Below are 12095 nucleotides of genomic sequence, written 5' to 3' on the forward strand. Positions count from 1 at the left end.
TTCAGGAATCCTGGCGTAGGTGGATCAAGAAGGGCGATCAGAACACCCACTACTTTCATTTAATGGTTACCCAAAACATGTAGCGGAAGCAGATTCACTAGATCCAACGAGAGGATGGGTCGGAAGTAGTCGGGTTCTTCAGGAGGTCACCAACTTTCTTCTCCTCCCTATTCACCAGTACTTCCGTCAACCTTAGCCCTTTTGATGGTCCAGGGGACACCTCATTATCTCTAGAAGAGAATGAACTCCTTCTTCGTGCTTTATCGGATGAAGAAATTCATGCAGCAGTGGTGAGTCTTGACGGAGAGAGAGTACTCCAGGCCCGCCAGATTCCCAGCCTTTTTTTTCTCCTCTTTTTGGTTGATTGTTTATAAGGACACATCCTTTAGAGAAAAATCCATTTTGGTTGATTGTTTAGAAGGACACATCCTTTTTGGTTGAATGGTTAAACTTTCAAGAATTGCTAATCCTCTAATCGTCCTAGGGAAATGGAAAGATTGCTTCTGCAAATTTCACCGAGCTACGGGGCACGATACTGAGCGATGCTTTGTCTTCAAAAATATCGTTCAAGACTGTGTTGACAAGAATCTCCCCGTTGAAGAAGATGATCAGTCAGTCGTTCTGACCGAACCTTTCCCTGATCATTCATGAAAATGACAATGCTTTGTCATTTCTATCATTTCTGCTTTTTGCTTCTTTATCGTAAGAATAATGTAGTCCCCAGTTGTTTTCCTTAAATTTGTCATCCTTTTTCCAAGACATCAATAAAATCATCAAATTGTCTTATATTTGGGTGTCACTTTTTTTATAATGTTATTTTCTAAACTCTCATGTAGTATGTCTTTTGTGATGAATATTTTTTCTTGAAAAATTCTTCTTGCCTTCTTTCTCGGATAAACTCCCAAGTTCACAGAGAAGCTCATTGCCAATTATGCATTACTTTGTTATATTCCTGCAAAAATGTCCTTTTCTTCGAGGTGGACAACCTTGCCTAGGTAACAAGGTATATCTCGGTTGTTTATTCCCTCTCACGGAATAACAATGCAATTGTTGTGATCCCAAGGATGACCAAATCCCTGATAAAGGGATATCCTTCAAATTGTCAACCTAACCTCAAATCTTCATCCATTATTTTCCTTTTGTTCTCAAAATTATTGCCTTCAAGATTTTTTCCATTACTCTGATCATCCCTTTGTCCTACAGAGAGTTTTGGCATTGTGGAGTGATTCAGACCAGATCCGAGAAGAAAACAGCATCGCCTTACTACCCTAGCAGTAGCAGTAAGCAAGAGATGGATTCTTTGTAGTCTGCCAGGAACTAGAGTCAACAAGCCAATGATGATGTGGATCCATAAATGTACTCATTATTTCAGAAAATGATGAGTAAGATGATGGCAGAGCAAACAGGGGCCAGTTCTGGCAAGATTCCTACCAAGAAAAAGGCCAAGGGTCGAACATTGAAGAAGCCTGTAAAAATATCCAAGAAGCACATTCAACACAAGGATATATCTGCTGAAGCAGAATCAGGGGATGACACCGATGAAGAGTGTGAGGTTCAACAAACTTTTCAGAAGATGACTTAGGGACAGGGGTCAACCATTAAGTCCAAGGATCAGTCGGTTAATGACCCTGAACAGCAACAGATCAATGATGTGGTTAAAATGGTTAAAGATTTGCAAGCTCGCAATAAAAGCAAAAAAGTATTCACGAGCAAAGACTTCTATGATGGTTTAGACATGGATGACAGTCTAGAAGATCTCCCTTGTAAATTTATCAAATTTGATGGGACTGGCAACCCCAAGGCTCACCTGGCTATATTCTTTGCGGAATGCAATCGATTCAAGAGATACAATCGTGCTTTGTTTAGATGTTTTCCTCGCAGCCTGGAGGGCACCTCCGTCAAGTGGTACTCCGAGCATATTAATCCAATCGAGCTACAAGAGTTTGATAAGGTGGTCAATCTGTTCATTGAGCGATTCTTTTTCAACATCGAAGCACTGCAAATGCTCAACCACCTCTACAATACAAAGCAAAGAGATAATGAGAAAGCCAGAAGCTCCATCCGTAGATGGAGGGGCACTTGCAACAAAACAAGAAATCTCATCTCAAAGGAGCATGCACTTCAGATTATTCTAAACAACTTCTCACAGCCTTTGAGAGGTCTTATCTCTACCTCACCTTCCAAGCCTTTCATTGAGCTTACTGAACGAGCCAAGTGGCTCGAGATGGGAATGGAGAATGGGGTCAATGATGGCATCACCCTAGTCAAGAATAATCAAGATTCAAATAAGAAGACAAATTTCACCTTCTTCGTCAATGTCGGCCACAGTTATTACAAAAATAGTAAGGGCGACCATACAAGGCATAAAAAAAAGTCTTCAACGCAGAATGAAAAATTGGGTCAATAAAAAGAAAAGATAAAGCAGGATGTTTGGGGTAACGATCGCCAATTTACTCATCTTGAGCAGTCTCTTGATGAAATCCTCAAATATATGTTGACCAAAGAATTGGTAATGCTCTCCAGAGCCACAGATCCTCCCACGATCATGGAAAGATTCATGAACCAGTTCAGCAAATTCCATCGGGCAGTATGGCACGATACTAACCACTATTTTATCTTCAAGAACATTGTTCAAGACTGCATTGATAAGAATCTCTTCGTTGAAAATGAAAAGAAGGACCAGTCATCCTGACTGAACTTTTTCTTCAATTACTCAAGAAGCTGACAATGTTAGCATTTTCCCATTTCTCATTTTGCTTTTATTATTTTGAAGGGATGATGTAATCGCGTTTATCTTTCCTCGATTTGTCATTTTTCCTTCAATACATCAATAAAATTATTAATTTTTCTCACAAGTTTGATGCCACTTTTTGTTCTCCTACTCTGCAAAATGTTCTTTCATGAGGAATGACCCTCTCCAGAATCTCTCCTGAATCAATCAAAAGTTAGTTGTTTTGTCATCTTTAGAGAGTATTCTTCAGACATCAATTATCTTCCTTTTATCCAAAATTCTCTCTCCCTATTACACTGGGGCATTATTTTAAAAATTAATTGTCTTTAAAACATCCTGTATACAGGCGGGATCAAACAAATCTCTCATTTTGCACGCATATGCACCCATTTACATCATTTTGCATTCATTTGCATTTACATACATCCATTTGCATCAAATTCATTTTCCCCTTCAGGTTAAGGGATAAACCTGAGCTACCCATTCAAGATAAGGGATAATCCTGAGACCCAAACAAGTCGTCCAAAGTCGTCACGAAGATGAAAATGGAAAATCTCTCATCACAATCAACAAACACTCTTTAAAACATCAATCTTTTTCAAATTCAACATTCGAGTCAAGTCTTTTATTAAAAACCATTTTTGTCAATCTTGTCAAAATCAACCTTCAGATTAAGCCTTTCTCCAAAACCCAGTGCTTGTGCTGGTGCTCTTTCCAAATCCGATTTTCATACTGGTCGCAATCCAAACACTAATCTTGCATTAGAATCTAGGCACAATGCCAATCTTTAGATATGTGAGCCAAACGATTTTTATCAGACCCTCGGGTCACTCCAGTGAATCATTTCTGGACCTCTGGGGTCAATCAAAGTTTATCAATCAATTTTCATTAAAGCAAACCTTCGAGTTATCAAAGTCAATAATACTTTTCTGACCTTCGGGTTGAATCCTCTAATCATAGTCTTTCAAGATTCGACCTTTGTGTCAAACTCGTCTGCCAATTAGCTTAAAATCAGTTATCAATCTTTTCTCTTGCGAGGGACCCTTTTTCCAGGGAGAGTTCGAGTGAGCTCCCTCTTTTCGCATGTCTTTATTGTTCGTTCATTGAACCCTTTTAAGGAAGAGTTTGAAGGGACTCATGTTTCACGAACAATTTGCAAAATAATCTTTATTGTCACACAATAAACCATTTTTCTAGAGAGAGTTTCGACGAAAGTTCATCTTCCTTGTAACCCTAAAATATCTTTTGTTAGGCCATCCTGTCATCGAGGACTCTTTTTCCAGGAAGAGTGTGATGGACTTGCTCCTCTATGATATCCTTTCCAACCTTTGTTAGCGGCCCCCTTTCCATAAGAGAAGCCTAGAGATAGGGAGTTTTGACAAAAACTCTATTTTTCTTCGAAAGTTTGTTTTGCAAACACCTCCTCTTCAGGGTAGAGAGAAGTTTCTTTTATTACCCGTTTAGGTAAGGGTCAAGCCTGAGTCTCTCCTTTGGGGAAAGGAGAGGAGAATTTATCCAAGGATGTGTCATTTAGACCTCAAGCAATTTCTTTCACCAAGGATTCCAAGAATATTGTGCCAATTTATCATGAAAAACAGTTGATCTCAAAATCTTTATTGCACAAAAGTTTACCTTAGATTACCTTCAGTATTCCTTCCAAAAGGACAAAGCTCTTGCGAAGAAAATTCAAGCTTTTTCTGTTGGTCAACTAAAAGGATGAAGAAAAATCCTCGATATGACTAACAAAGGAAAAATTCAATGATGTTGAGAAGCCATAAATGAATCGGTATTGATCATAGCTATCGCACATTTTTAAAGATTATTCTGGTAATAAGGCAGTGAAAATATCCTGGGCGATATAAAAAGAATTCACTCAATCTCAATATCTCTTTAATCAATCAAGCTATAATCAACTATCTGCAAAAGAGATCTCTCAATCATCATCAAGTTGAAGGCTGATGGATGAGTTAGACCCCCGAAGCCAAAGAAGACTCAGATAATCTCCGAGTTGAAGGAGTATGTGACGTGTCTTTCCAGAGAAAGTTTAAATCATCGTCAAGTTGAAGGTTAGTGTGATAAACCTATCGACAATCCCTAAAAGATATTTAATCACTGCCATCATAAAGAGTTTTTTAACCAAAGAGACCATTTTATTAATTCACTTCCTGAGAATAAAAAAAATATATGAAATATCTCCAAGTTGAAGGAGTTTGTGGCGTGTCCTTCCTAAGAAAATCAAAACACAGCTAAGTTGAAGGCTGATGTGATGAGATTCTCGCCCAATCCCAAGAAACTAACTTTTCATGTCTCAAAAGAGCACAAAAGATTATCAAGATACTTCAATTAAAAGAGACAACATCCTTAATATAATTTTTGGGACAAAAGAAGATGCGAAACATCTTCGAGTTGAAAGAGTTTATGACGTATCCTTCAAAGGAAAATCAGAACACGGTTAAGTTGAAGGCCAATGTGATGAAATTCTCGTCAAACCCTAAGGAAAACTCATCCTCCATGTCTCAAAAGAGTGTAAAAAGATCATTATGGGTAAAACCCATATATCAAACTGTCAAAACTACCAAAAATCATCTTTATTTATGTGAAATTCTTTTATCAATATCATTTTCATCAATTGCTTTTATGATACTAAGAACAATTTATTTTTTTTTATATCAAGAAAATGGATAGCTTCCTTGAAGAAACTCAACAATAATTATTTAACCTTGTATCTAGATTCTACGGAGTTAGCCTAGTTGGAGGTAATACTCTAGGTAGAAGAGGAAATATCTTTCAAACAAATGTGCTTATTTTCAAATTATCTTGAATCAACTATAATTTTTATCTTATTGGCAATATTTTCTTGCTATCCCGACAAAAAGTAAAAAGCTCGATGTCCATCTCGACACATTTTGGCATCATCTTTTGCCTTCTTGAGAAAGTAGACTTATTCATCTTTCGCGTTGTCGAAAAAATTGCCTTACATTGCCTTATTCATCTTTCGCGTTGTCGAAAGAATTGCCTTATTCGTCTTTCACGTTGTCAAAAGAATTGCTTCATATTGCCTTGTTAGTCTTTCGCGTTGTCGAAAGAGTCGCCGTATTTTCTTTTAAAAAGATTGCCTTATTCATCTTTCATGTTGTCGAAAGAATTGCCTTCCATTGCCTTTGTCGTCTTTCGCATTGTCGAAAGAATTACCTCATATTGCCGTGTTCGTCTTTCACGTTGTTGAAAGATTTGCCTTACCTTCTCTATGAAAGGATAGCCTTGTTGTCTTTTGCGTTGTTGAAAGATTAGTCTTCTCTCCGAAAGGATAGTCTTGTCATCTTTTGCGTTGTTGAAAGATTAACCTTCGCTCCATAAGAATAGTCTTTGTCGTCTTTTGCGTTGTTGAAAGATTAACCTTCTCTCCGAAAGGATAGCCTTTGTCATTTTTTACATTGTTGAAAGATTAGCCTTCTCTTCGAAAGGATTTGCCTTGTTCGTCTTTCGCGTTATTGAAAGATTAGCCTTTTATTCGAAAGGATAGCCTTTATCGTCTTTCTCGTTGTTGAAAGATTAGCCTTCTCTCCGAAAGGATAGCCTTTGCCATCTTTCGCATTATTGAAAGATTAGCCTTCTCTCCGAAAGGATAGCCTTTGCCATCTTTCACATTATTGAAAGATTAACCTTCTCTCCGAAAGGATAGCCTTTGCCATCTTTCGCATTATTGAAAGATTAGCCTTCTCTCCGAAAGGCTAGCCTTTGTCGTCTTTCATGTTGTGGAAAGATTAGTCATCTCTCCGAAAGGATAGCCTTTGTCATCTTTCGCATTGTTGAAAGATTAGCCTTCTCTCCGAAAGGATAACCTTTGTCGTCTTTCGTGTTGTGGAAAGATTAGCCTTCTCTCCAAAAGGATTTGCCTTGTTCGTCTTTCGCGTTGTTGAAAGATTAGCCTTCTCTTCGAAAGGATAGCCTTTGTCGTCTTTTGCGTTGTTGAAAGATTAACCTTATCTCCAAAAGGATAACCTTTGTCGTCTTTCACGTTGTTGAAAGATTAGCCTTCTCTCCAAAAGGATAGCCTTTGTCATCTTTCACGTTGTTGGAAGATTAGCCTTCTCTCTGAAAGGATAGCCTTTGTCGTCTTTCGCGTTATTGAAAGATTCGCCTTACCTTCACTCTGAAAAGATAGCCTTTGTCCTCTTCCGCGTTGTTAAAAGATTTGTCTCACCTTCTCTTTGAAAGGATTACCTTGTTCGTCTTTCGCGTTGCCGAAAAAGTTGTCTTATTCCTTGTCAAAAGATTGTCTTTATCATCTTTTGCATTATCAGAAGAGTTGCCTTATTCCTCTTTGAAAAGATTGCCTTGTTCGCCTTTCGCATTGTCGAAAGAGTTGCCTTATTCCTCTTTGAAAAGATTGTCTTGTTCGCCTTTCGCGTTGTCGAAAGAGTTACCTTATTTCTCTTTAAAAAGATCACCCTATTCATCTTTCGCGTTGTCGAAAGAGTTGCCTTACTTATCTTTGAAAAGATTACCTTGTTCGCCTTTCGCGTTGAGGAAAGGGTTGCCTTATTCCTCTTCAAGAAAGGTGTTTTATTCACCTTTCAATTTACCTCCTACAAAAGACATTTATCATTTTCATCCCCCTCTTTTTCTTTTGCAAACCCCTCTCGAATTTATTGTGTAAAATTCAAAGGTCCCATCATGGTTTCTCCTCGCGAGAATCCTGTCGTCCGTTTCAGGTTAAGGGTTAAACCTGAGCCTCGTTCTTTTACGAGGTATTTTTTGTCCCATCCAGGATAAGGGTTAATCCTGATCCTTATTTCGATGAGAAGAATTTTCTTCTTTATTCTCCATTCCATACCTACCACTATAACCAGAGCTAATTCTTTTATACCCGATCATATTCTCCTAACTAAGGCATTTTTATAGCCCAAATTTAGTGTGTTTTTCTTTACCACTAAGCTCAGCTTTCAACCGGCTTAGTAGCAAAGAGGGGCATCTGTAAACACCCTAAATTTTTACCTTCATTCACAAACACCTGCCTCCTGCCATTGGGACTCACTCTTTGCAGTCTTCATGGAACCAACTGATCGACCTCTGAGCCAGGGCTGTTCATAGCCCAAATTTTACAATAAATCTCAAAATTTCATCCTATAATCAAGATTCAATCCTTATTTTAACTTAATTTCAATTATCAGTTTTCATCCTCAGATGAGAGTCTCCAAATTCTTTATCTCTACCAGGGGTCCGGGATACAAAGTCTCTTATCCGGGGTTTACATTTCATGTGTCATTACATGTCACTACATGCATTTGGCATATCATTTCATTGCATAGCATTGCATGTCATTGCATCTCAATATCGAGATTCAACACTCCTGTTTTCAAAATCTTTCAATCCAGATTTGATTTCAAATTATTTATTTTAAAATCAATTTCAAATACCTGGGTTTTAAATCAACATATTGCCATTTGCCAACCCCCCAGGATCTTACATTTCAAAATGTTTTTTTAGGAAACGATTTGGATTCATTTTAAACTCAATTTAAATAGATTTCAATCCTCAAATGAGATCTATCTAGGTGGTATCGCTTCTGGATTCCTTCACTTGTCAAATTTCTCAAAAATTCCAGAGTCCTAATTGAATCAAGACTCTGTTTTTTCATCTTTTTGAACCTTTTTAAAACTCCATTTTGATTTTAAATCAGCTATAATCGTATCCCCTATCCATTTCTGTCATTTTGGCAAAAATCCCAGAGTCCTAATTGGATCATGACTCTCTTTCTCAGAGTCCTAATCGAATCAGAACTCTACTTTTTACTTCTATTTTTATCTCTTTTTGAGAAAACCTTTCAAAACCTTTCATTTTGGCCAAAATTTTAGAGTTTCAGTTGGACTAGGACCCTATCCTAGAATTTCAGTCGGACTAGAACTCTATCCCGATTTTATTATTTACTCATGTTCTTTACCTATTTTCGAAAACCTTTTCATCTCATTTTCAAGAGAACCAAAATTCTAGAGTTTCAGTCGGATTAGGACTCTTCCTTAGAGTTTCAGTCGGATTAGGACTCTATCTTTCATTGTTATTTTTACCTATTTTCAACCAATTTCTTCAAAATCTTTCGAAAGGAGTAAAAAACTCAGAGTCTTAGTTGAACCAGGACTCTTTTTCCAGATTTTCAGTTGGATCAGGACTCTCACCCTGATTTCAATTTTGAGAGAATTTTTTAAAAATCTTCTCATTTATCTCTTCAGAAATCAAAATTGCTACACTTCTATCATACGGTTTCAAAATTCTGGGATTCTATCCTAGAGTCCTGATCGAATCAAGACTCTATCCCGGGCTCATTTTCTCACTTTATTTTCACTGGTTTTCAAAAATTCTTTTTAAAATCTCATTATTTGCTTTTCAGAAAACCAAAAATTCTCGGAGTTTTAGTCGAATTAGGACTCTTCCTTAGAGTCCTAGTCAGATTATGACTCTGAATCAGACTTCAATTTCTACCTTATTTTCACCTGTTTTCCAAAATCCTTTTGTTTGTTTTCTCAAAAATCCAAAATTTTAAGAGTCCTGGTCAAATTAGGACTCTGTCCCCAGAGTTTCAGTTGGATCATAACTCTGTTCTGATTTCACTATTTGTTGCCATTTTCACGGGTTTTCACAAATTCTTTCATCTGTTTTTCAGAAAAGACCCAAAAACTAGAGTTTCAGTCCGATCAGGACTCTGTCTCAGAGTCCCAATCTGATCAGGACTTTGTTCTGAATCTTGTTTCTACCTTCATTTCCATTTTCTCCATTTGTTTTTCCAAAATTGGTCTATTTTGCAGAGTTCTGATTGATTCATGACTCTATTTCAAAGTTTCAGTTGAGTTAGGACTCTAACCCTGACTGTATTTTCTGACATATTTTCACCAGTTGTGATAAAATCTATCAAAAACTTCTTCATTTGGCTTTCAAAAACCTAAACCTCAGAGTTTTAGTTGGTTTAGAACTCTGGTTTAGAGTTTCAGTCCGCCTAGGACTCTATTTTCAAAACCTCTGAATTTCATCTATTGATTTTAACTCCATTTTAAAACCATTTTCAGTCTTTATTTCAACCTTTTCAAAACCCTTATGTGGGGCCCACCCAGTTGGCGCCATATGTGGAAGAGTGTTAATCCAGTCAGAACTCTATTTGGTTTTAAAAACTTTTAATTCTCATTCTAATTTTAAACCTCTCTTGAAAACCTGTATTTTCAAATTTTAAAATCGTTTTTGAAAAATCAAGTGGGGCGCACTCTAGGTGGCACCACATTTGAAGAAGTTGGGGTTAGCCTAGGTAGTCGGTGTCCTAATTAGGTTAGGAGTCTAGGTGAGTCAAAATTTGGTTTTAAAAATTCTATTTCTACTTTACATTTTAACTTAGGTTTTTAAAGTTTTAAAAATTAGGGTTTTTACAAAATTCAAATGGGGTCCACAGTGGGTGGAGCCACATTTGAGGATATTTAGGTTACTTCAAGTTAATTTAGGAGTTTTGAAAAAGCCCAAATTGATTTTAAAAACCTAACCTTAATTTTCACTTTTTAAAACCTTGAAATTAGAACTTTTAAAATCAAATATGGGCCCACAGTAGGTGGTGCCACATTTGGATTTTTTTTATGTTTTTTTTTAGAGTCTAATTAGGAGTCAATTAGGGTTAGCTAATTAGGGTTATGGTTAGGTTAGAAGCCTCTAAGAAAATCATTGCTCCTTAGTGGATTTATTAGAAAGAGTCCTAAAAAAAGCAAAACCTCTTAATTAACCCCAATTAAGTGACTTTTTGAAAACCTATAAAAGGGAGACTTCAAGAGGCTAAAGAGGGCTTTTTCTCCCTCAATTTTTCATGGCCTCTCTCTCCTCTCAGCATCCTCTTCTTCCTCCTTGCAACTGCAGCCCCCAAGGTAAATCCCTTCAACCTTATTTCATGATTTTTATTAAATTTTTTTATGTATTTCATCTATTTTATCATTGTCGTCCCCTTGTTCATGGTTTTTAACCATGGATTTCATCCAAGAACCTCAAGTTCGGTCCAAGAAGATGATCTAACTCTGCTTAATGCTATTTTTTTGGATTTTAATCCATTAGAATCGTTTAGATTGCTATTTTTTATGTTTTTAACCAATAAAAAATGTGATTTGCCCATTAAATGGGCTAAATCCATCTTTTTAAAGGGTAAATCAGATTCAACCATGGATTTCTTGTATTTTTTTTTCCTGTCATATTAGTGTTTATTTTATATATTCTAGCATTAAATCAAATTTTGTTATGTTGTTTATATATATATATATATTATTTCCATGTTTAAATCATAGTTTTAGTATTTTATTGGATATTCATGTGTTTTAATTCTAGGTCTCTAGAAATCATGCTATTTCATGCTTAAATCTTCGATAAATTTTTTAAATTTTTTTATGGTTGGTCCACGGATTTGTCAGTAACTCCCTATAAAAAATTCAGATGTTTTTGGGTTCGGGAACCCTGTCATAAAAATACAAAGTCGCATCGTGATTCCTGTTTCTTAAAATCGCTATTGAAATTCAGGTATAACTTACAGTTGCGATATTTATGTCATACGAGGTTTGATTTGCAATATGTAAATTGTAGTAGCTTAGTATTAGTGTCTATTATTTGCTATAATTTTATTATATTTTTCTGTTACTGTCTATTATTTTTCCTTTGTTGGAAGGTAGGATCAACTTCTCAGAACTCGTTATGCTTCCTTTAACCCCTAAGACGACTTATGTCAATCGTATCTCCCTGATCGGAGATCTGATTGACAATCTGTAAAAATGTAAAATCTTCATCTGAGTATTCACCTATAAAAGTTCAGAATTTTTGAATGAAGTTTGTTGTTTTTATCTATACCCGAAATCGAAAACACTTATTTTAGCATATTTTATATTGGTTAAATTCAAGCACAGATTGCTGGAACGATATCTCCCTAACCAAAGATGATTTTTTCTGATTTGTAAAAAGGTTAATCTCTATTTTTCTGTCTACTATTTTTTTGTAAAATTTTATGAATTTCTATGGTGATTTGACCCCTAATTCGAGTCTGACACTATGATAGGTACATGTCTGTAAGTAAAAATAGCATATTTTAGGGTTTTTGTGCAATTTTTGTATGAAGATAATGTTAAAAATAAATCTTTATGATTTCAATTATATTTTAGGGTTATCAGTAGTGCAGGTGCTGCTTTTTATTAATTTTGAAACTCATTTGATGCTTGAATCGATTATATTGCGAAACAAGGTGCCCGGAGGAACCCAAAACACTGGCAAAATTATGCTTTTTGTGTTGTTTTTCATTTTCTTCATAAAATTTTATGTTTTTAGGGTTTGTTCATGTTTAGAATCATGTTAGGACACT

The sequence above is a fragment of the Nuphar pumila genome, chromosome 2, assembly GCF_984573655.1.
Source record: "Nuphar pumila chromosome 2, dmNupPumi1.hap1.1, whole genome shotgun sequence".
NCBI classification, from domain to species: Eukaryota; Viridiplantae; Streptophyta; class Magnoliopsida; order Nymphaeales; family Nymphaeaceae; genus Nuphar; species Nuphar pumila.